At 46.6% G+C, this 25,032-nt stretch overlaps 1 protein-coding gene across 7 annotated transcripts in view; it reads left to right on the top strand.

The window, feature by feature from the left end:
* The window catches only part of JMJD1C (jumonji domain containing 1C), a 389,891-nt gene that overhangs the window by 250,677 nt on the left and 114,182 nt on the right, over positions 1-25,032 (top strand). The window contains exon 3 of one of the 7 annotated variants that reach the window (XM_075934896.2): positions 4,619-4,825. The exons of the other annotated variants lie outside the window; for them this stretch is intronic. The gene's annotated coding sequence lies outside the window, so the exon portion shown is untranslated. The remainder of the gene's footprint in view (positions 1-4,618; positions 4,826-25,032) is intronic. 7 annotated transcript variants of the gene reach the window in all.

Below are 25,032 nucleotides of genomic sequence, written 5' to 3'. Positions count from 1 at the left end.
CCATTCATCTAATTGGGAACAACCCCGATACATTTATTCTGATCCACAGTCGTCACTTGAAAGACTTTACTATTGTGACGACCACTACCACCGATACTCGCCCAGTTGACACTCATACTATTACAGGTCTAGGTCTCGTGGAAGGTCATACTGAGACTGCATATCAAGCAGACAGTCCCCAACTCCGGCCCCTCCCACTCCAATGGGCCAACACCTATCTCCTCAACGTCAACCATTGGAACCTGACAACACACAGCTTTCCACCATGGAAGACCGACTGCATGAGGTTTCCCCCATGGACTGCTCCTCTTCGTCCCTGAATGAGGCTGGAATCCCAGGAGGCAGCTCCCCACTTGATGACCTTTATCAATTCTAGGAGCTCTTCAAGAGGGTAGCCATAAGCCAGGGAATCCACCTAGATGAAATAAAGGAGAAGCAACATCACTGCCTCAAAAACTTCCACCCTCAACACAGAGCAAAAATAGCCATACAGCTTGATGAGGCTATACTTGAGGTTGCTGAAGAGATATGGCAGACCCTGGCCTCTGCACCACCGACTAGCAAAAAGCAGACAGGAAATATTTTGTGCCACCTAAGGGGATGGAGTTCCTTTTTACCCATCCCCAACCGAATTCCTTAGTGGTGGATACAGCACACCAAAGATCAAAACTTCCACAATATAGAAATACCACCGATAAAGACACAAAATGACTAGACTTACTCGGTAGGAAGGTGTATACATCTGCGATGCTCATACTCCATATAGCCAACTACACAGCACACCTTTCTAACCATATCTTTGATAACTTCACAAAACTTACACCCTTGCTAGACCATTTACTGGAAGCAAAGCGACCCATACTGAGATCAGTCGTCCAGGAATGCTGTACATTAGCTAGAACTGCCCTACAAATAGCTATGGACATGGCAGACACAGCAGGAAGATCCACCACTACAGCAGTGGTGATGCAACAAGCATCTTATCTCCAGTCAGCTGCAGTTCCCAAAGCTCTCCAGACTAAAGTCCAGGATTTGCCCTTCGACAGAGACAATCTGTTTTCTGAAAAGACTGATATGGTGCTACACTCGTCCAAGGACTCTCGCACAACACTTTGGACGTTGGGTATTTATACCCCTCCATACATACGTTGACATTATTGTCCATACCAGTGACGCTATGACTATCCTTACGTCCGACACCAATGGCAGAACCAACAAAGGGCCCTTGGAAAAGACCACAGAGGTGTCGAAACGAGGGGAATCGCTCCCAGACCCCACTGAATGCCAAACAGCAGGTTTGACACCTCAGTCAAGGGTACACAGACAAACAGAAATATTGGCAAAAGTCACCACTGTCACCAATATCACCACCGACGGAGACCCTTTTACCACCAATAGACCTCAATCACCACCGACAAATGGTTGTTAGAAATAGTCCTATCAGGATACTCCATCCCCTCCACCTCGCCACCCGCCCTGTCCCTCTTCAGGGACCCATCTCACAAAACCCTGTTATGCACCGAAGTCGACCACCTCCTCTCCATTGGTGCGATAGAATCAGTCCCAGCACAATTTATAAGCAGGGGATTCTACTCCTGTTATTTTCTCACTCAGAAGAAGTCGGGTGGATGGCAACCAATATTAAATCTCAAGATCTTGATCAAGTTCTTATGGAAACAGCGTTTCAAAACTGTGACCCTTGCTGCGATAATACTTGCGTTAGATTGAGACGACTGGTTTGCGGCCCTCGACCTCCAGGACATACATTTTCACATCACAATCCACCCGGCACACAGACAATTCTTTTGGTTCATAGTCGGAACAAATCACTTCCAATCCTCCCCTTTGGCCTTTCCACCACTCCCTGGGTATTCTCAAAAATCCTGGCAGTAGTAGCAGGGTTCAAGTCCCGCCTCCCCCCGGGTAAGTGTCGGGTCGGGTCAGGTGAACGACCGGTCGGCCCTGGGGTAGGCAGTATAAAGGGCCTCCCAGCGGTAAGATGGTGGTGGGGCGGGTTCCTGTGTGGCCTAGGCGATAGGGCACCCACCTGGGGAGGACAGGGTCCCTGGGCAAGTGTCAGGTCTGGTCAGATAGTAGCAGCACTCCTCTGCTGAGAGGGGGTGATCATATTCCCCTATTTAGACGACTGCCTACTCAAAGGTCGTTCTTGCACCGATGTTCTCAGTATGCTCAAGGCCATTATGAGAACTTTCCATGCCCTTGGGCTACTCCTCAACATCCAAAAGTCCATTTTTTTCAAATGACTCGAGTTAGAATTCATCAATGACCGTATAGACTCAATCACCGCAAGAGCACCGTCCAGAGGTTCCAGACCATTTAAAACCTCATAGCAGTTGTTCGAGACAGGTTGTCCATCCAGATACTTACCTGTCTAAAACTCATGGGTCACTTGGTGGCTACAACTTATGTGGTCACACCAGACTACATTTTCGCAGCCTTCAGTATTGGCTGGCGACCATATACCATCACATGAAGCACGACCTCTACAGGTCAGTGACCTCTCCACCGTCTGTTATCCAGTCACTCCAGTGGTGGACAAACTGTGTGAACCTTCTTGCTGGCGTGCCTTTTCACGCACAACCACCCTCCCGTCACATAACCACGGATGCCTCCCTTCTGGGCTGGAGAGCGCAGATGGACAAAATTTCAATCCAAGGCCGCTGGTCACTTTCCAAGACACGACTCCATATAAATCTCCTGGAACTTCAGGAAATCTTCAATGCCTGCAGATCTTTCCTCAGTCACATCCGCAATACCACTGTGAGGATCCTCACAGACAACGTCGCTTCAATGTATTATGTGAATCACCGAGGTGGAGCTCGCTCCCGCTCCCTCTGCACGGAAGCGATCCGTTTTTGGAACGGGTGCATTCGTCACGGCATAACACCAGTGGCCTCTTACTTGCCTGACATCACAAACATTTGTGCAGACTTCCTTAGCAGAAATTTTGCGCCGGAGCATGAGTGGGAATTGCACGATGGAGTCCTCCATATTCTATTCCAACGGTGGGGCACTCCCCTAATAGACCTTTTTGCCACGCGTCCACAGCAAATGCCAGAAGTACTGTTCCAGAGCCGGACTGGGCTCCTTCGGTGACGCTTTTCTCCTCAACTGGAGCAGACCTCTCCTCTATGCCTTTTCATCTACAGTTCTCATTCCCACATTTCTGCAGAAGATCAAAACGGATGGCCCCACAGTCATATTAATAGCATCAGCATGGGCTCATCCTCACTGGTTCCCCTTCTTTTGGTGCATGTGACCATGCAGACCATTTTAATTGCCAACCCTGCCGAACCTCCTCACTCAGAATCAAGGGACACTGACATCCACAAATACATATCTTGCGACTCATGGCATGACTCCTAGTTGACTGAATCCTGCTAAATCCCTTTGTTCTACTCAGGTTCAAAACATACTCATTCACAGTAGAGGGCAGACAACCAGAAATATTTACCTCTCAAAATGGCGCACATTCACCTCCTGGTGTGCCATGCAGCAACTGCTCCACTTCACCATGTCCTCGACTACCTGCTACACCTAAAACACACAGACCTAGCATCAGCTTCTCTGAGTTCATTTAGCGGCAATTTCGGCCTTTTGACAGCCTATCAAGGGCACCTCCCTTTTCGCCTACCAACTGCCAAGAGATTCATGAAAGGCCTTTTGAACATAAGTCCCCCTCGTAAACCCATTCCCTCAGTATGGAACTTGGATGTTGTTCTGAGTGCCTTAACCACATCGCCATTCGAACCATTAGTAACTATACCTTTGCGCACCTTAACCATGAAATTAGCCTTCCTTCTCACAGTTACATCAGCACACAGAGTCAGCAAGCTATCAGCACTAATGGCAACACCTCCGTACACTATCTTCAGTAAAAATGGGGTAGTCCTAAGGCCTCAGCCAGCAGTTATACCAAAATTTTGTTCGTCCTTCCACATCAACGAACCTATTATCCTGCCGTCCTTTTACCCTAAGCCTCACTCCTCATCATGTGAAATGACTCTCCATACACTGGACATTCGTAGATCCCTCGCCTTTTATATAGACTGCATGTGATGTTTTAGGAAAACTGACTGCCTAATCGTCTCTCTAGCTGACAAATCTGAGGGGCAACCTTTATTATCCCAGCGTATTTCTAAATTCATAACCACGTGCATAACACAGTCTTATGCCACCAAGGGTTTACCGCTTCCAGTGCAACCCCGAGAACATTCTATATGAGCAATGGCAGCATCAACAGCTTTCCTCAAGGGTGTTTCTCTGAAAGACATTTGCAGGGCAGCCACTTGGTCTTTACATGATACCTTTGTTAAACACTACACAGTCCAACAAAAATGGCTCTCAGACACTGCAGTGGCATCAGTGGTACTCATCAGCGGACAAACAGGGACTCTGTATCCCATCTTCCGGCTTATGAGGGTACTGCTGCTCAGTCACTTATTGTGGAGCACCCATGGAGACTCCACTTGAAGAAGAAAGTGAAGTTACTCACCTCGGTGCAGTAACTGTCGTTCTTTAAGATGGTCCCCGTAGGTACTCCACTACCCTCTCTCCTCCCTGCTTTGGAGTCTCTCTCCGTTTCTCCTGTTTACAGATTCCGAGGCGGCCTCGAGGAACTGACAGGGGCCGGACTACGCGAGCACAGAAAAGAGCACGAACGCCATGAGACGCTGCCGCACATGTGCGGTCTGGCCAAGTACTGCTACTGAAGAGTCTCTGATCTGCGGTGCTGGGATGAGCCCAGCACCTATTGTGGAGCACCTATGGGGCCATCTCAAAGAACAATAGTTACTGCACCAAGGTGAGTAACTTTGCTTTATAAAGATATCCCCAAATTCATCACACAGAGCATAACAAAACTGAAGGATTTTGGTTTTTTGCCCTATGTTCTCATAAAAATAAAGCAGATTGCATGGAACACCAAACGATAATTTTTTTTAATGAGGAACACCAAAGATTTTTTGTTGGGGGAGGGGGGAGAAGGTTCAGGGGAAAGGGGCTGAGAGGAAAGTTAGTGGGGGGGGGGGGGGAAGTAGCCTGCCCCTTTAAGGGCAGCCATTTTTAATTATTTTGTTCTCTGCGGCATGCCTTCGACTGCCTCGTGGCACACCAGTGTGCCGCTTTAAGAAATACTGGTGTGGATAGTGTGACGTACAAATTAAAACATAACACACATCTTTTTATATGATAAGTTTAAAAATAGTGAGATGTTGGAGAGAAGAATGAAATAAAATATCTGTATAGATGGGTAGAAAAAATATTTTAAGCGCTCTCTAATCATAGAAAAAAATTAACCCTTTTTCCATCTTCAAACTATAGACTTAAAAATATCTATTTTAACTGAACAATGCTTTTCTCGAGTTTAATCTCCACCACTCCAAGAGCTTCTGGTTTTGTCCCTGTCATAACTGAGGGCCGACCAGCAACCTGGTGACTAAAGGATTAACTGTGTCTTCTGTCCTATGCCAGGTATCTGGTCAGCCAATAACAATGCAGGTAAGGATTTCAAACTGGGACAAAGTAATTTTTAACATTTCCCTCCCTGTCTGAGTCAGAGCGGTTTCTTCCAAGTAACAGTGAAATGGGAGGCTGTCTCTCTCTCCAAGAAAAGTCTTCTCACAATGTTTAAGTAGGGCAACGTTTAGTTAGCATGTCAGGTTTTATTGTTTTCTAGTTTGGGAATTTGGAAACTGAGGTCTGTGCTGTTAATGATTTTCTTTCTTTAAAAATATTTTTTTTCTCTCTTTTGTAATGAAGCTTTCTAACCCAGGGAGTTTTCTCCGAATATATCAATTGGTAGCTGTTATCATCTAGCCACGTAGTTTTTGTTTTGATGATAAAAGGTTTTTTTTCTTATTAACTGGTATTGGTTCATTTTTGTGTCCTGGGAGGTGTCTGTCTGTCTGACTAGGAGTCAGCTACCACAGACTGCAGCTTGTTTTCTCTTTTCTTTTTCAAGCTTTTTGGGGGAAAAAGCGTTTGGGGTGCCTCGGGGTTGGTTTCAAGTGTCCACCCCGTTTGTGGGTTCAAAAGCACTTGATGGTGACAGTGGATATTCCCCAAAGTCTGGGTATTAGGATTTTAGGGGGACGTTTTTGTACCGAAGCCTGTAGAGATAAGGTTTTGGAGTGCTCTTGTGGGCCCTCACTTCTGCATTTATCGTGCCAGAGTGGAGAACAGCCTTGACGTGGTCAGTCCTCATGGTTATGACAGTCCCACCCATTGAGAGAGACAGAAGCAGCTTGAGAACGTTCAGTGCAGGTCAGCTGGCATCTCCCATCATGTGCTCAATCCTGGTTTCACTTCCTTCACAGATGATAGAGCAGCATCCAGTTTCTCAGCCATTATTTCTTCTTAGTATTCTCTTAAAAATTGTTCCATTCTTCATGTTTTTTGGCATCCAGACTATCCAAAAGCAGTCCAGCTGGCTTCTCTGGCAGCATCCTGCAACTGTGATAGTCTGACCAGCTTGCTGCTGATACAGTCTTTAGTGTTTAATGTACAGTCCTGGCATGAAGAAAGTCAAAATGCTAAATCCACTAGAAACGGTTCTGATGACTCATAGTCATCGGTCGTCTGTATTGTAGCTGGGAGAGCACTAACAGCTTCACTGGAGGTAAGGAGCAGAAATGTTTTTATGTTGTCAGTCTGTTCAAACATTAAGGAGACTGAACAAAACAGACACACATTACTCCTCTGCTAAATCATTATGAATGTCTCTTTTACAAAATGAACTACTCAGCTTCCTTGAGAATTTGTCCTCTTCTGTTCCCAAAATAAGTGGGGTACAATTGTGTGTCGTGATTTTTCTCCTCTTACTTCTCATTCTGATCGGTTACTGAGTTTCTGGTGCTCTTTTCTAGGAAACAAAACAAATGTCCAAAATCTAAATTAAGAGTTTAAAATACTAAAAGAAGCATCTTTCTTGTGAACTGAAGGTCAGACCCTTTCACACTTGTACTATGAACAGATATAGAATTTATCTCAGAATTCGTTTCCAGATTGGGAATGGTACAAGCAGATCAGACTCAGACATTTCTTGCATGGAAAATGTTTCTCTGAACTTGCACATTGGTCATTCCTGAGGTTTCTTTCCCTAGGGGGAAAGAAATTGTGTTTAAAGCTATGTAAGTTACTTTACTATTCATACTGGGTTTTTTTCCTTAGAAAATGTCTGTGGAGCTGAGCATGCTAGCTAGTGGTGGTACAGTGTTCCATATAAGCTACAGAGAGGCGGGTTGCTGTCACTGGCAGCAGAGGCTGGAAGTGCTGAAATGACACTTCTCAGTTCTCCTCTCGTTACCATCCTCACCCCCCGCCTGCCTCCGCAGCGTGGGGAGGCACAGATTCCCTCAACCCCCTGTCTGTTCCTCTGTGTCACCACTTCCTGTACCTCCAAGTGGGCATCTGGGTTCAACAAGACAGGATCCAAGAGTGGAGGGATTTGGTGTTGGAGGATCCAGGTGTGGGTGGAAAGGGTCCTGTGTCAGGCAATCTGGATATAAGGGGCTTGGTGGGGGTTCTGGATGCAATGGGAATGAGACACTCAGGGGTGGAGGAGGTCCAGGTGAAAGTGGTTTGGATTAGTGGTAGGTTGGGGGTGCGGTCTGAATGGAGAGGTATCCAGGTGCAGCTATTTGGGGTCCTATGGGATGGGGATCCGGGTGCAGGTGGCTTATCAGCATGGTTCAGATACATGGGAAGTCAGGCTCATTGGGGAGATTCTCCGTGCGGGAGGTGTCCCTCAGCAGAAGGGTCTGGAGTAGGGATGTGAATGGGTGACCAGTTACCTGGTAAGAATCACCCTTACAGGGAGATCCTTACTGGGTACTAGTTAACGGGTTCCCGGGAGCAGCCCCCTGCCCATTGCAGGCTAGGCTGTCCCAGTGTGGGCCATGAACCCGATGCAGCCATAGCCCCAGGACCAGGGCAAGGACCTTGCTGATGGCAACTGCAGCCCAATCCCAGGGACGAGGGGGGAGCCTGCCAGCAGCAGCTTCAGCACTGGGATACCACTTAGTCAGTTAACTGGTTAAACATTAGATTAACCTAACATTTAATCAGGTATTTGATTAATTTGGATTTTACATATTTAGTCTATATGCACTGTGTTTGGTGGATGGGCTAGTAGCTCCCTGTACAGGGATCTCTTTCCCTGCAGCTGATGAGTGGTGGGTGCAGGAAATAGGGATAGTAGGGAGTTTGTAGAGCTTCTTGCAGCATAGGTTGAAGTCTGGGAGTAGGTCTGACACAGCTCTGGGTGCCGTGCAAGGGAAGAGGAAGTCCTGTCCTCCGCAGCCCAGCTGTGTTTAACAGTCAAGCCTGGCACAGAGCAGAAACCACCAGCTGGGTCTTTCCCAGTCCCGCTTCTTGCCCCTCAGTGTTTTACCTCTCTGGTACCCAAAACATACTTCTGGGGGAAGGTTGCATAATCACTGTTGTGGCTTCTCTTTGCTTTCTCATCAGAAAGTCTCTCTGTGGGGAAGCAAAAAAATCTGCGGGAGACATAAACTCTGCATGTGTCCATTGACGCAGAATTCCCATCGGAGCAAGAGTTGCTGGAACAGTTTCTATAGTAGGGGTGCTGAGTCATTGAACCACACTGTAAACCTTTTATATTAGGGAAACATCTCTACGCCAGGGGGTGCAACAGCACCCCTAGCAATCCTAGTTTCAGTACGTATGTTTTAAGGATTCATGGGAGGAAAGGTGAGGGTTTCTGCTTTTCTGGGTTTTGTGACTGTGGTTTTTAATGCTAACTATTATTATAGGGACTCAGACCATCACTCTGTATGCCTGCTTTTGGTGTTACTCTCCAAAATGGACATGGCTCACTTCTGAAGTCCAAATACAAATCCTTAGAGTACAACCACAGAAATACATACCTGTCCATATACAATACATCTGTAGACACCGATTTTCATGCCTATGTGCAGATATAAATGTGTATCTGCACTAACACCTATACTTCCACATGATTACACTTATTGTTTAGTGTCTAGAGACCCCAACTAAGATCAAGGCTCCAGGGTGGTAGGTGGTACACATACAAAGAAAAAGAGAGAATCTGCAACAAAGAGTTTATAATGTATCTAGACAGAGGTTGGGAGAAATGTGAGACAGTGCCTCTTCTGAAATTACTAGTCAACAACATTCACCTTTTAAAAAAATACATTTCTTTTAGTGCCTTCTTTTTAAAAAAACTTGATGTGAAATGAATACACATATTGTCATCAGGGTTTGTTTGTTTTTTTTATGTGCAAGCAGTGAAAGGAATAAAAGCCAGAGTTAAGCTGCAACTTTTATTCACAGAGGGCTTATCTACACTATGCTTAAGTGTCGAAAGAGGATATGGAAATTCGGTGGGAATTTGCATATCTTCTTCCCATCTCATTTTTGAAAGCAGAGCTTTCGAAAGCGAAAGTAGTTTAAACATGACTTTTTCGGTGAACACCCCCTTTTTGGAAAAGTCGCTCTGCCTCAAAAAATGAGGTTTACGCGGCTTTCCTCTTTCCATGTTTTAGCGGCGTCTAGATAAGCCCACAGATACAGGCACATTCAGCAGTACACACACCTCCCTGCACAAAGACACAGTTATACTCACTTGCCTACATGGAGACGCTTTTTCAAACACTTTTCCAGGGGCTGCCTAAATCACACAAGAGGAAGGGAGGAGAGTGAGCTGGAGGGGAAAAGATGGGGCAAAGAGAATAGGGGTGGGGACGGGGGTGGGAAGAGGCCAAGGGTGGGGATGAGAGAGGTTGGTGAAGGAGAAAGGAGGGCTGTGGGGACGTATGTGGGATGAATGGGGATGCAAGGGGAAGCAAAAGGTCATTAGCTGCATAAAGATGCAGGGGGTATCACGGGTGTATAGGGGTGTATTGGGAGTGTAGCGGTGAATGAGATGCAGGGTGGTGAGGGACATGGGGGTGGCTGGGAAGTGGAGTGGATAGGTGGGAGAGTGTTGTAAGGAGCACAGGACTGGGGTGGGGTGGAGGAGGGATGCAATGAAGGGAATAGAGGTGCAGCACCTTTCCCAGCATTTGGAGACAAGGATACACAGCTTTCAAACGACTGGGTGCTGATAAGGGGGTGCAGATCACACACTGCAACTGGACCCCAGCAGTCATAGCTGGAATGCAAGAATAGGGTCAGCAGCAGGAGAGGGGGCCCTGATCTTAGCTGGTGTCTCTAAATCCTTTTTTGACCAGGTGTTCCCGTTGAAAACTGGACACCTGGTTACCTTACATGAAGTAGAGGTGCAGAATAACTGAGCTGAATAGAAGCTGAGAGCAGATGAATAGCCCAAGGTGTGAAGTCATACTTTGGGGTTTGTTTAATACAATCTGCTTAAATAACTTTTAAAGCTTTGAGCAGTAGCATCTTAAAATTAGGGATATTAAGAAATGCATGATTCATTAATCATGTAGTCAACAAATTGTTGATTACACAATAAGGATTAGCACTGCAAGCACTCAGTCCCAACTTGTACCAGGTCCCAGCAACTTTCCCTACTGCAGCTCTGCATGAGAAGCACTTGAAGAGCCACCGCACAGGCAGTCCGGCTCAGTCTCCCAGTAATGCAGAGCCACTGCAGGGGTAGTTGCTGAGACCTGGATCAAGTGGGGACTAAACCTGCCTGCCTGTGCACCAGCTCCTCAGTCCTCTATAGTAATGCAGAGCCACAATGGGGGTTGCTGCCAGGACCCATCACAAGTGGGGACTGAACCAGTGTCTTGGCCAGCCTGCTAAAAAAAATTACTTGCACAGCTGCAGGGAGGGGGAGAGAGGTTGCATGGCATGTAGCTGACAGTGTTAACTGATAAGCATCCACTTATTGGTTAATCGACTACACTGTTACATCCCTACTTAATAATAAATCCTTGGGGAACAATTTTATATAAAGCAGATTATTAAAAATATATATTTAGAGGAAGTGTTGATTTTCACTTCAAGATTTATGCTGTATGAGAACTCTACTCAGCAGTATTCACCAGCTTGCAGTTAGTGGAAACTAAGAGTTAGTAGTTCCAGATTAAATGATCTAACCATGTGTATATGGAATTCTGATTTCAGACCAGATGTCTGCTGAGAAACTCAAGTAATTTTTATCCAAATATTCATGTTTGTTAAATAAAAACAGAGATGGTTAGTCAATAGGTTTTTTTTCTCTTGGATATTGATATGACTTTACTAACCAAACAAGGAATGCAGTGTTTGTTTTGTTATAGAGGACTTTCTAATACAGTACATTTACTGATCAAACATCATGCCTTTTCAAAGGATACTGCTTAATTAAATATAGATGTACTTTTTTGCTAACCATTGTTTATAAATACTGGTTTTTGTCATATTCAATTCAGCAAACGTTTTGCTGACTTTAAAAGTAACATTTCTATTTCCTTTTTTATACCTGTCAGCATTACTCATAATAGTGATTGTTTGCTCTCGCAGAATAAGTAGGAGAACAAAAATTGGATTTTCTAGAGTTCACAAAGATTAGTTTGTTTTATTATTACACATTGATTTAATAGTGACTTTTAAATACATATTACACAAATTGTATTTAATATAAACCAGAAGATGTCATTTTGTTTCACTTCTCTGTCTGCTCTCCTCAATGCCACACCCTTCCCTGCTTCAAAAATCAGGTAATTTTTAGGGTTGGTAAAATATTGGGTCTGACATACTGTACGTAAGTTATCCTTCTATAAATGGAATTCAGTTTTGAATTGATTATTTTTCAGGCTTTTCTGGTGCTCAAATCCGTAGTGTACATCTCAAGTGAAGGTTAATGAATATATATCCAGAACACCCTTGTGAGGTAGAGAAGTAATTCTCCATTTTACGGATGGCTTAGCTGAGGCTCAGAGAGATGAATGACTTGCACAAAGGCACACACAAGAAGTTTGTGGCAGAACCAGCAATAGAACCCATATCTCCTAAGTACTAGTCATGTCATTCCATTCCATTAATCACAATAAGATATTTTCTGTTTGCAGTGTACAGTTACATTGGGGTGGGCAATAAGGGGATTGCTCACCCCTGTGTTGCAGTATCATGACACATTGCTATAGTTTTGATTGAAACATCACAGACAAACAGTACAATTTTCCAGTTGTCATAATGTTCTTTTCATGTAAGTAGACCAGTGGAGTCCATTGCTGGTCTGTGCTGAGGTTTTGAATCTCATGATCATTTTAATGGTTAGCATTAGCTGGAATGCTCCAGAAAAACTCTTTGAATTAGAGTTGAAAAAGTAAAGGATAAAAGGCAGCAAGGTAATATACCATAGACCAGGGGTGGGCAAAAGCCTCTATGGGCCGGATTCAGCCCACCTAAGGCTTTCATCCGCCCGTGAAGCAGTTTCAAGTCCCACCCTCTACCTTGTTGCTTTGGAGTGGGAGAGAGGCGAGAGCGCCCTTCTCATTCTAACTGCTTCTATTTAAAGGGCTCACATCTTCCCTATGCTTTGGGTAGCAGGGACAGGGAAGGAACAAGCCCTTTTAATAGAAACAGCTGAAAGGGATCATGGTCTCCAGAGCTGCAAGCACTTACATGTGTTTCTATTTCAAGTGCTCTCATGTTCCCTGGGGCTTCTCTGCAATGTGTTGCCTAGCAGCTGTGAGGAAGGCTCAAGCCCTTTAAATAGAAACAGTTGAAAGGGCTGGCAGCTCCCTGCTCCTCTAGAGAGTTGTGGGAGACATGGGATCCCTTTGAATGCCCAGTAACCAACCTATTTCTTTACAAGTGGGGGAATCTTTCATAACTCAGAAAACCTAACTGAATATACTTAGTGTAGGTGGGAGTTAAAACAGGGATTTTGATATTATTTCATGGAATCATAGGTCTGGAAGAGGTCTCATAGTCATTTAGTTTAGTCTCCTACAATCCTAGGAGGAGTAAGTATTCATCTTCCGTGCCCTATGTTTAGTGTTAGTGTTGTTGGTATTACAGATTTTACAAGTGTTCTCAAAATGTTAGTGTTATTACAAATTTTACAGGTGTTGCCTTCTATGATAATCTTTGGATAATTATTGTGTAAAAAATTTATTGGTGTCTTTTCACAGCACGTCCCCTCCCCCCTCCTTTCACCCAACGCCCTGCCCCTTCTGGGTCAGCCCACAGACACTTCTGAAATTTGTGAAGTGGCCCCCTTTCAAAAAATATTGCCCGTCCCTGCCATAGACAGTTTTTATGAAGGTGAAATCTTTGAAAATGATGACTCTTCCATTGATAGCCCCCAAAAAATTATGGGTAAGGGGAAATGTTCCCTTTCTCACTCGGTAAGCATCCACTGTTCTGGAAGGTATTACTTCGAAGGAGAAACAAATTAAAACAAATGAATTATGTAGATCCAGACTGTATGTAGCTTGCCACATCAGTCATACTTCTTACCATCCTAACCAGTTAAATGTATGATTTTGTGGTATATTATCAGCTTTAATTTTTTTTAAAGCATTTACCATACTTTGTGCTTTTTCCTTTTTATTTTTCTTCCTTTTTTCTTTTTTTTTCTAAATTCCAACTTGAGGTATCCATTGAATTTTTGTCATCACTTTCCTATTTTTCCATGTGATTCTTTCCCCTTAAATCTGTTATTGTCTTCTACTATCTCTTTCTTTTAGAAGTTTCACTTTTATTTGGCCTGTTTACAGTATGCATACCATGGTGTTGGGGTCAGTACAAAATCCCGAACAGAATGTTTTAGTATCATTATGTTGGGTCTCTCCTCTACTAAATTGTTCCTGCTCACATGCTCTAGTTTTTTGTTCTTAGTAGACCATTCTTGCTTAAACTTCTTAAAATTGGGTTCAGTCAATTAATTAGGCTTCAAATATGGGAAAGATATACATGCAACTCCATCTGAAGTGACTTTGTACAACTTCTCATTTAAATTGTGTGTAAAACAGGATAACGTGACTGCATTCTAGGGTACGAATATGAGGTCCTGGTAAATACTATGGGTTGTCAACTGCATGGAAATATAAATAGTCTGTAAAGGTATAAAGGTGAGATTTGAACTCCTGGTGTTCTCTCCCAGCTCAGTATGGTTTTTCAGAACTCCATAGTATTTGGATGGGGAGGCTTTGTCTCTCTTCTGTGGCTGCAGGACATAATTACTTTTTCTGGTGCAGTGGAACGAGGCAAGAAGCTTTGCCACATTTATGACTGTGGTAACCAGTAGGAAAGCTGAGTGGACACCAGGAATTGCAGGAGGCTCAGTGTTGCTCAGAAGACCACACAAGGAGTATTTGCCAGTCAGCTGTTCTGGAGTAGACTAAGAGAGGGAAAGCTACTGCAGAATCTAGGTCTGGAAGAGACCTCAGGAGGTTATAGAGTCCAACCCCCTGCTTAAAAGCAGGACCAATCCGAACTAAATCATCCCAGCCAGGGCTTTGTCAAGCTGGGACTTAAAAACCTCTAGGGATGGAGATTTCACCACTTCCCTAGGGAACCCATTGCAGTACTTCACCACCTTCCTAGTAAAATAGTTTTTCCTACTATCCAACCTATGCCTCCTCCACTAACTTGACACCATTGGTCCTCATTTTGTCATCTGTCACAATTTAGAACATCTTCTCTCTATTGTTTTCAGAACCCGCCTTCAGGTGGTAGTTGAAGGTTGCTATTAAATCCCTCTCTCTCTTCTGTAGACTAAAGAAACCCAAATCCCTCAGCCTCTCCTTGTAAGTTATGTGCTCCAGTCCCCTAGTAATTTTTATTGCCTGACACTATAGAGTTTTTCCAATGTGTCCACGTTTTTTCTGTAAAGGAGGGGGGGGGGGTGGCCGCCCGCCCAGAACTGGGTGCAGTACTCCAGATTTGGTCTCATTAATACCAAATAAAGGGAAATAATCACTTCCCTAGATCTGCTGCAGTGTCCCTACTAATGCACCCCAATATGGTACTAGCAGTCTTTGCTACAAGGCACACTCATGTCCAGCTTTTCTCATCCACTGTAATTCTCAGATCCTTTTCTGTCAAACTGCTGCTTAACCAGTCTGTTCTCAGCCTGTAGCAGTGTAAAAGCTCAGCATTATGAACACCTTGGGAATGGTGATTGTTTCTAACTCTGAAATATTCATCACTCTGAACAACACGTTATGATGATTCTTTCAAAAGTTTACGGTGAACATTTACTTAATACAGCTTTGAAACTACTATGCAGAAGAAAAATCCTGTTTTGTTTACTTTTTAATAGTTTACATTTAATACAGTACTGTATTTGCTTTTGGGTGCTTTGCTGCTGCCTGATTGAGTATTTTCAGTTTCAAATGAGGTGAGTGGTTGACTGGTTAGCTTGTAATTCTGAGGTTCTGCTGTAGTGTAGTATGCATACTGAAATTGCAATCTGCAGCCCCATAAATGAGTCCCTTCGTTTACCTTGTGTACACGACTGCAGTTTTTTCTGAATAAGGAGTGGAGGAATTTTGGGCTGGAGGTATAAAGGCAGGTGACTTTCCTTAGAACAGCGGTCCTGGAGACATGACCACCACAATGTACATATAGGCTGTGTCTAGACTAGCCAGTTTTTCCGGAAAATCAGCCGCTTTTCCGGAAAAACTTGCCAGCTGTCTACACTGGCTGCTTGAATTTCCGCAAAAGCACTGACTTCCTACTGTAAGAAATCAGTGCTTCTTGTGGAAATACTATTCTGCTCCCGTTCAAGCAAAAAGCTTTTGCGCAAAAGGGCCAGTGTAGACAGCTCAGATTTGTTTTCCGCAAAAAAAAGCCCCGATCGCGAAAATGGCGATCATGGCTTTTTGTGGAAAAGCACGTCTAGATTGGCCACAGACGCTTTTCCGCAAAAAGCGCTTTTGCAGAAAAGCGTCCATGCCAATCTAGACGCTCTGTTCCGAAAATGCTTTTAACGGAAAACTTTTCCGTTAAAAGCATTTTTGGAAAATCATGCCAATCTAGACGCAGCAATGGGAACCAAAAAGTAATGTCTTGAGAAATGAGAAGCTTCTTCCACATGCAGACACCATCACTCTAGTTGAGTGTTCTGTTGGTTTTGAGAACGAAAGTGGTGGCACTGAGCGGATTTATTGTGAGTCACTATACAAACGTTTGTAGTTGCAGAATCCCTGGATGTCGCCCCACCCCCAATTTTCTGAAATAAGGATTTTAGCACAAAAAAGCGTTGGGGGGTGGTGGTTGTAGAAAAAAGGCAGTCTGCTGAGAGATCATGGCCAGAGGTGCATTGAATACATAGAAGTAATTTTACTGGAAGTCTCAGCTGCTGCTAATCACTAAATATCAGAGGAGTAGCCGTGTTAGTCTGAATCTGCAAGAACAACAAGAAGACCTGTGGCACCTTATAGACTAACAGCTTTATTGGAGCATGAGCTTTCGTGGGCAAAGACCCACTTCGGCTGATGCATGTGGGATTTCCACTACATGCATCTGACAAATTGAGTGTTTGCCCACGAAAGCTTATGCTCCAATAAATCTCAGTCTATAAGGTGTCATAGGTCTTCTCGCTAATCACTAAAGAAAGCCTTGTATTTCAGAACTTCAGCTCACCCCAGCAGTGACTTGCAGAGTGGTAGATTGGGTGGTGTGGAAAAAATATTGCAACACACACTTAGGACATAATACTGTGATTAGCTTTTTGCTCAGTGCTTTTCCTTCCCCTTCTCTTTATTCCCTTTCATCTTGCCCAACATGACTATATGATGGGCCAGATAGAGATTTTCACAATTCTAGCCTGTTTAGCAATCTTTTCTTCTTTAGTCCCCTTACTCTTTGTGCATGTTAGGAAATGTAAGGAGTGCTCTGTCTATTGATCAGTATTCTTTTTCCATACTTGAGAATAAGGATGTTAAGGACTAGTTGACTAGTCAATTTCTCCTCACCTCCATTTTCTGTGTCTATCGGATAGAGACAGCAAAGATGGGGGAGAGGGGATACTTCAAAGCAGCAGTGCCTGCACTGAGCTCCGTGCAGCGCTGCTGCTTTGAAATGCCGAGGCGGTGTTTCAGAGTGGCAGAGCCGCTCGGCTGATCCCACCATTTCCAAGTGGCAGTGAGTGGAGCCCGCAGTCAGCTGGGAATTCCCTGGCTGATCCTGGGTTCCATCACAGCATTTCATACTGCCCAGAGTCTGGGGTCAGCTGGGGAGTTCCCTGGGTTCTGAGAAAATGCTGTGTGGAACCCAGGGTCAGTTGGGGAGTCCCCCACTGACCCTGGGCTCTGCATTGCATTTTAAAGTGCCAGCGCAGCACTGGAGCCCAGGGTCAGTGGGGGACTCTGAGTCCCCCACTGAACCCAGGCTCGATGCAGGCGCTTCCACTTCAGGATTTTAATAACATTTTGGGAGCTGTCAATTTAGAAAGTTCTGGGAGAAAGGTGTTCACTCTTTACTATAACACAATACAAATACTGCGTGTGTGTTCTTTGGTGCTCACATACTTTACTACTTCTTCAAGCAGTGTCCCGTGGGTGCTCCACTGTAGGTGTCGGCTTGTCCCGGCGCCGCAGATCGGAGATCTTTCTAGCCGTAGTCTGCCAGACGACGCATGCGCGAAGTACGGCTCGTGGCTTTTCGCGCCGTTTGAGCAGCGCTGGTCCGGCTCCCGCCAGTTCCTCCTGACCGTCCTCTGCCGCGGACGGAATAACATCTCTCTGGCATTACTGTTTCCTACAGAGACAGAGAGACGATAAAAGTTATTGTATATAGTTCCTATATAGAGTTTAAAAGTTATAGTTGTATTCTAGTCGTTAGTCGTTAAAGAAAAACTTTTTTTTTTTAAATAGTTAGTTAGTTATCCCAATGCCGGGTTTTAAGAAATGTGGTGAATGCCACGAGGCAAAGCCTGCCTCTGATGGCCACTCTCTATGTATTAGGTGCTTCGGGGAAGGCCACATACCCCAAAAATGTCCCCACTGCTCTAAATTAACAGCTAGGGCTAGACGGGACAGAGATATGCATCTGAAAGTCCTTCTGTTCGACAAAGCCTTACAACCGGACGTCAAACAATCAAAGGGACACACGGAACAATCTAAGAAAGTTAAAAGAAAACCATCTCCGACGCGATCCCTCCTGCCCTCAAGATCGGCAGACGATCAGCCAGGGACGTCAACGGCACCGCCCGCAAAAGTAGCGAGGCCGCCTAAAGACAGCCGGAGTAAGTCGGCCCCGGGCCCTTCTATATCAGGCTCAACCGTCTCAGCCGTTCCCTCGGTCTCTAAGCCGCCTACGGCTCCGAGAACTGCTCCCGGCACCGAGCGTCCACCGGCGCCGAGACGTAGCCGCTCCCCGGCGCCGAGACGTAGCCGCTCCCCAGTGCCGAGACGCTCCCCGGCGCGTAGCTGTTCTCCGGCGCCGAGACGATCACCTAACTTAAGACGCTTTCCGGTACCAAGGTGCTCACCTGCACCGGAACAATTACCGACGCCGAAGACCGCAACCAAACGTTCGGTGGAAATTAGCCGCCCTTCAATGCATGCGGTTCCATCGGCACCGAAGCGTCCACCGCCTCCCACCAAACAACAGGAGCCCCAACGATCATCGGCCCCGAGACACTCCCCGGCTTTGACCGCGCCGGCACCGAAAGGGTCGTCTCACCACAGACGCTCACCGACAACGCGATGGCCTTCTCCTCTGCATACATCTTGGGAGCGGAGTCATTCACCGGTGCCGAGTCGATCAGCAACGGCGACGGGGCCCACCTCGGCACAGATTCCCCCAATGCCAGTCGAAGTGATTCCCCATTCAGTTATTTCCACCCTGGCGTCCTCTCCACCGGAACATTTACTAGCCCCACCGGCCCACGCAACCAGGGGATTATCCTCCCTATCTCCGAGCCCTGAATTTTCTCCAGAGCTGCGCTCCCCGTCTCCACAGTACTCTGAGTACTCTCGTACTGGCCATATATCACCACGTTCTGGTCATTCTTACCACCGTGACATGCGTTCACCCAGTCGCAGCACTTACTATAGAGACAGGTCGCGATCACCAAGATCACCTCAACTTTCAACCCACTTGGAATACTCGATGAGATCCCGTCGCTCCACATCTCCCCATTATTGCCATACTTCATCCTATCAACGCCGATCTCCGCAATCCCATCCAGGGCAGAAATACCAGTCCTCTTCTGCTCCCTCAAGACCACCAACTCCCTCCGGGTCTCCCTCTCATGTCAGACAACCTCTTCCCGCTTGGGATGTCGAACCTGACCAATCACCCGCACAACAGTCCTCATCGTCCCCAGACGACGCAGTGTTTCAGGGAGACACCTCACCATCTGAAGACCTCCGTCAGTTTCAGGAGTTGTTCAAAAGGGTGGCGGAGAGTCAAAGTGTACAGTTGGGTGACGTGGAGCAAAAGCAACATCATCTCCTTCGTAATATTAAACACACTCATCAACCAAAGATCTCCCTACCATTGGACGCAGCCATTCTTGAAATTGCAGATGACATTTGGCAGTCCCCAGCATCCGTTCCACCGACAAATAAGAAGGCGGATAAAAAGTATTTTGTCCCTGCCAAAGGGATGGAATTCCTTTTCATGCACCCGCAACCTAACTCCCTGGTTGTGGATGCAGTTCAGCAAAGGGCAAAGATGCCACAGTACAAGCCTACTGCTGCGGATCGGGATAGTAAGCGTCTCGATCTATTCGGACGTAAAGTCTATTCCTTGGCAACCCCTAACACTACGAATGGCCAATTACTCCGCACTGTTGGTGAATCACAACTTTGATAACTATGCCAAGCTTGTACCTTTGCTTCAGCACATTCCAGAGGCAAAGCGGGACATCCTAAAGGCTGTTATAAAAGAGGGCTACGCAGCCTCCGGAACAGCCTTGCATATTGCTCTGGACATAGCCGACTCAGCAGCGTGCACGACAGCCACATCAGTCGTTATGCGCAGAGCATCCTGGCTGCAACAGTCCTCTGCTCCTAAGGACCTGTTTTCGAAGGTTGAGGACTTACCTTTTGACAGGCAGAACCTCTTCTCTGAGAAGACTGACCAACTTCTCCACTCAGGGAAGGATTCCAGAACCACTCTGAAAACACTCGGCATGTACACTCCTCCATACCGTAAAAAGCGATATACGACCTACCAGAGACAGAGGCCCCCCTTCCGGCAATCCCTTCAATATAGACCTCAGGACCAACAAAGGGGTAGGCAGCGGCAACAACGCAGCCGCCCACCGCCCAAAACGACTTCCCAACAGGGTACCAGGCAGCAAGTTTGACGCGTCCCTCGAGGGGTTGAGAACCATTCCTGTCAATACCATTCCGAGTGCTTCGAAGGCGATATTTCACCACCGCCTCAGGCCGTACCTCCATCAATGGGCCTACATCACCACCGACAAATGGGTCCTCGAAACAATTCATCTCGGTTATACCATTCCATTCACGTCGCTACCTCATCCATCCCCCCCTGCCCCGTCCCTTTTCAGGGACCCATCTCACGAGATGTTGCTCAGGCAGGAAGTCGCCCGTCTTCTTACTGTCGGAGCAATAGAGCATGTTCCGGACGAATTCAAGGGCAGAGGGTTCTACTCCCGCTACTTCGTAACGGAAAAGAAATCAGGGGGATGGAGACCGATACTAGATCTTTGCGACCTCAACCGTTTCTTGCGAAAACAACGCTTTCGGATGATTACCTTAACTACAATCATCCCAGCACTTCAGAATGGGGATTGGTTCACATCCCTCGATCTTCAGGATGCATACTTACACATTGCGATCCACCCAGCGCACAGACGATTTCTACGCTTCCAAATCGGTACAGACCATTTCCAGTACAAGGTCCTGCCGTTCGGTCTCTCGTCGGCTCCGCAGGTTTTCTCCAAGACCCTGGCTGTGGTGACCGCATACCTACGTCGCCTACACATAATGATTTTTCCATACCTCGACGATTGCCTAATAAGAGCCCAATCATTGCAGGAGTCGATCAGTGCCACTCAGACAACACGCAGGCTCTTTCACGAACTGGGCCTCCTTCTCAACGTTCCAAAGTCATCACTGGAACCACGCCAAACAACACAATTCATAGGCGCCCGTCTAGACTCTACGACCGAACGCGCATCATTACCGATGGAAAGGTTCTCCACGATGCAGGACTTGATTCAGATATTACTCATCAGTCCAAAGGTTCCCATACTACGGTGCCTTCAGCTCACGGGTCACATGGCCTCCACAACGTATGCAGTGAAACACGCAAGGTTACATTTGCGATGCATTCAACATTGGATGGCTTGAATTTGCGCCCCCCCCCCCCCCAACGTACGCGACGTCCACAGGACAATAACAGTCCCCATCCACGTCAAGAAATCACTTGCTTGGTGGACAGTACCAAACAACCTGCTGTTGGGAGTGCCCTTTCATCGCCCCCAACCGTCGATGCAATTGACAACGGATGCGTCACTCATCGGATGGGGTGTGCACCTCGGGCGCAAACAAATACAAGGCCTATGGTCACCAGATGAGTCGCTGATGCACATCAACTTCCTAGAGCTCAGGGCAGTGTACAGGGCATGTCAACACTTCCTTCCCGTCATTCACGACCAGGTCATACGAGTCCTGACGGACAATATAACGACTGTTTATTATATAAACAAGGAAGGGGGTGCCAGGTCCCACTCCTTGTGCGCAGAGATGGTTCGTCTATGGAACATGTGCAATCGCCACAATGTCTTTCTAATCGCAGAATACCTCCCGGGCCATCACAATGTAAGGGCAGACGCCCTCAGCAGACATTTCTCTCTCAATCACGAATGGGAGCTGCACCCGGCCGTGACTGCGACGATATTCCAACAATGGGGTTTCCCGCTAGTGGACCTCTTTGCAACTTCTCGCAATACGAAATGTCCTCGGTATTGCTCGAGAGTGGGGATCGGAGAGGATTCAGAGGGCGACGCTTTCCTATACAACTGGGGGCGTCACCTACTCTATGCATTCCCACCCACACCTCTAATTCCAAGGGTGGTAGAGAAAATAATTCGAGACAGGGCCACAGTAATCCTAATAGCCCCAGCCTGGTCCAGGCAAACATGGTATCCATACTTACATTGCATGGCATCCTCCGTTTCCTCTGCCACCTCGACACGATCTCCTATCCCAGGATCATCGCTCCCTGCTTCACCCGCAGGTGAATCATCTTGCACTCACGGCTTGGTACCTAGTTGGTTCCAACAATCAGAAGTGTTATGCTCACAGTCTGTCAAGCACATTCTACTGAACAGTAGAAAACTATCTACACGGACTACTTACCTTTCCAAATGGTCACGTTGCTCATCGTGGTGTTCACAAAAGGACCTGGACCCAGTCTCCTCACCTTTACATTGTATCCTAGACTATCTTGTACACCTTAAGGATTCAGGCCTCACCTGTACCTCCATCAGGGTTCATGTCGCTGCAATTGCAGCCTTTCACCAGCAGATCAACGGATGCTCAGTATTCTCTCATCCAACAACTAAAAGGTTCTTGAAAGGAATGTCCAACCTTTACCCGCACCATATTCAACCAGCGGATCCTTGGGACCTCGAATTGGTTCTCAGTTCTCTAATGGCCAGACCCTTTGAACCGCTAGTGACGTACGTTATATAACCTGTCCATGAAGGTCATTTTCTTACTGGCCATCACTTCCGCGAGGAGAGTGAGTGAACTAGCTGCATTATCAGCTTCTCCCCCATATACGATTTTTACGCACCAAGCAGTAATACTCAGAACATTACCACGCTTTCGCCCCAAAGTGATCTCTCGATTTCACATCAGTGAGCCTATAATCCTCCCTGTATTCCATCCTAAACCACATGCGTCACCAGAGCATGCACGCCTGCACACTTTGGACGTCAGACGGGCTCTCGCCTTTTATATCGAGAGGACCAGACCGTTTCGAGTGACGGATGCGTTATTAATATCAATGATGGACCGTTCCAAGGGTCGCCCACTGTCCGCCCAACGCATCTCTTCTACTATTGTACAGTGCATAAGGTCATGCTATGAACTACGTAAGAAACCACTGCCTTAGACCATGAGGGCTCATTCAACTCGGGCAGTCGCTACATCCACTGCTTTTCTCAAGGGAGTCCCCTTGATAGATATCTGTAGAGCTGCTACGTGGTCTTCCAACTTAACCTTTGCCATGCATTACGCTATCCCGAACTTGTTAATTCCTGATTCCACGGTGGCAACAGCGGTGTTATCCTCAGCTACGGCACGATAGCTCCGAACCCTCCTCCATGCGTGAGCTACTGCTGTACATTCACCTACGGTGGAGCACCCACGGGACACTGCTCGAAGAAGAAAAGGAAGTTACTCACCCTGTGCAGTAACGATTGTTCTTCGAGATGCGTGTCCCGTGGGTGCTCCACAACCTGCCCTCCTCCCCTCTTCGGAATCTATTATTATTTGTCTTTCAGACCAAGAGGCAGGAGGAACTGGCGGGAGCCGGACCAGCACTGCTCAAACGGCGCGAAAAGCCACGAGCCGTACTTCGCGCATGCGTGGTCCGGCAGATTACGGCTAGAAAGATCTCCGATCTGCGGCACCGGGACAAGCCGACACCTACAGTGGAGCACCCACGGGACATGCATCTCGAAGAACAATCGTTACTGCACAGGGTGAGTAACTTCCTTTTTCAGTGAATAATGACAGTTGATCTGTTTCAGCAGTAGTAATTCTCCTTAGCTTTTTAAAAATTACATTGTTTTTTATAACAAAACAATCAGTTGTAGCTTATGAATTAAAAATTAATGGAAATAAACCTTGAAAGAAAATATAACACCTAGTGTCAGACTTTTTTAATCCCTAATGATCCCAATATCAGAATAGTGTAGATTGTTTTAATAATATAGGAAATCTGGGTTGATTTAGTTGGGATTGGTCCTGCCTAGAGCAGGGGGCTGGACTTGATGACCTTCTGAGGTCTCTTCCAGCTCTATGGTTCTATGATTCTATGATCTGAACAATGAGAAGAAGTTCTTCGAGTGCTTGCTTATGTCCATTCCACTTAGAACTCGTGCACGCAGCGCACGCATACCTGGAAGCTTTTTTACCCTTAGCAGTACCTGTTGGGCCAGCCAGGGAGCCCCCTGGTGTGGCGCTGACATATCGGTGCCTATATACCCCTGCTGGCCTTCCACCTCCTCAGTTTCTTCTTACCGCCTGCCCGTGAGGGTTGCTGGAACACTTTGTTTGCCTTTTGCAAGTGTAGCCTTAGCATTCTTTTCTTCGTAAATAGTTGTTGTATTTGTAGTTAGCCTTATCTAGTTAGCGTTAAGTACTTAGTTGTAAATCGGTTCCCCCGCCCTTAAAGGGGGAGGGTATGCTGGGGCTGCATGGCTTCAAGCCTTGTACAAATTGCCTGAAGCCTATGCCCTACGTCAATCTGCACAAGGGGTACATGAAGTGCCTCGGGGAAGGCCACTAAACGGACTCCTGTAAAATCTGCAAGTCATTCAAGCCAAGAATGAAACGTGAGCACGACTCCAGGCTTAAGCTACTGCTAATGGAGTACACGCTGCAGCACCAGAGGTTCACAGCGCACCGGGGTCGGTACAGGGCAGGGAGCCTGCACTCAGAGATGTTGGAGTGTCAATGTACCACCCGGCACCAAGGCACCACTCTCAATCCCCGGTTCTGAGCTCAGGAAAGAGGGCGAGGAAGGGGAGATCGCCTGCCAGGCGTGAACAGGAGTGAATGTCCATGTGCACAAAACCCCAGGACCACAATGTTGTTGAGACGCGGTGAAGCTCTGCGCCCTGGGGCGCATGTCGAGCCCCACAATGGCCAGTAGCCCTGAACAAGGTCTTTCTAGTGACGAGGTTCCCTGTCCGTCGACCCCAGACACTTTCGACGCTGCCCAGGAGCTTATAGAGCTAACCTCTTCTCAGGTCTGGCACCATGTGGTGCAGACCCATATGACACCCGGACTGCCTCAGCGCCAAGGAGTGATCAGCATCAGCCCCATTGGTGCGGAAGCATGGAGCTGGCCAGAGCAGCACTGGCTCAGCACCATCCGCATTGCCACCAGCACTGGATACAGTGG

This window comes from Pelodiscus sinensis, chromosome 8 (assembly GCF_052426305.1).
Source record: "Pelodiscus sinensis isolate ZL-2025 chromosome 8, ASM5242630v1, whole genome shotgun sequence".
NCBI lineage: Eukaryota > Metazoa > Chordata > Testudines > Trionychidae > Pelodiscus > Pelodiscus sinensis.
The sequence above is the reverse complement of the archived record's forward strand: the minus strand, read 5'-3'. Positions and strand labels throughout refer to the sequence as shown.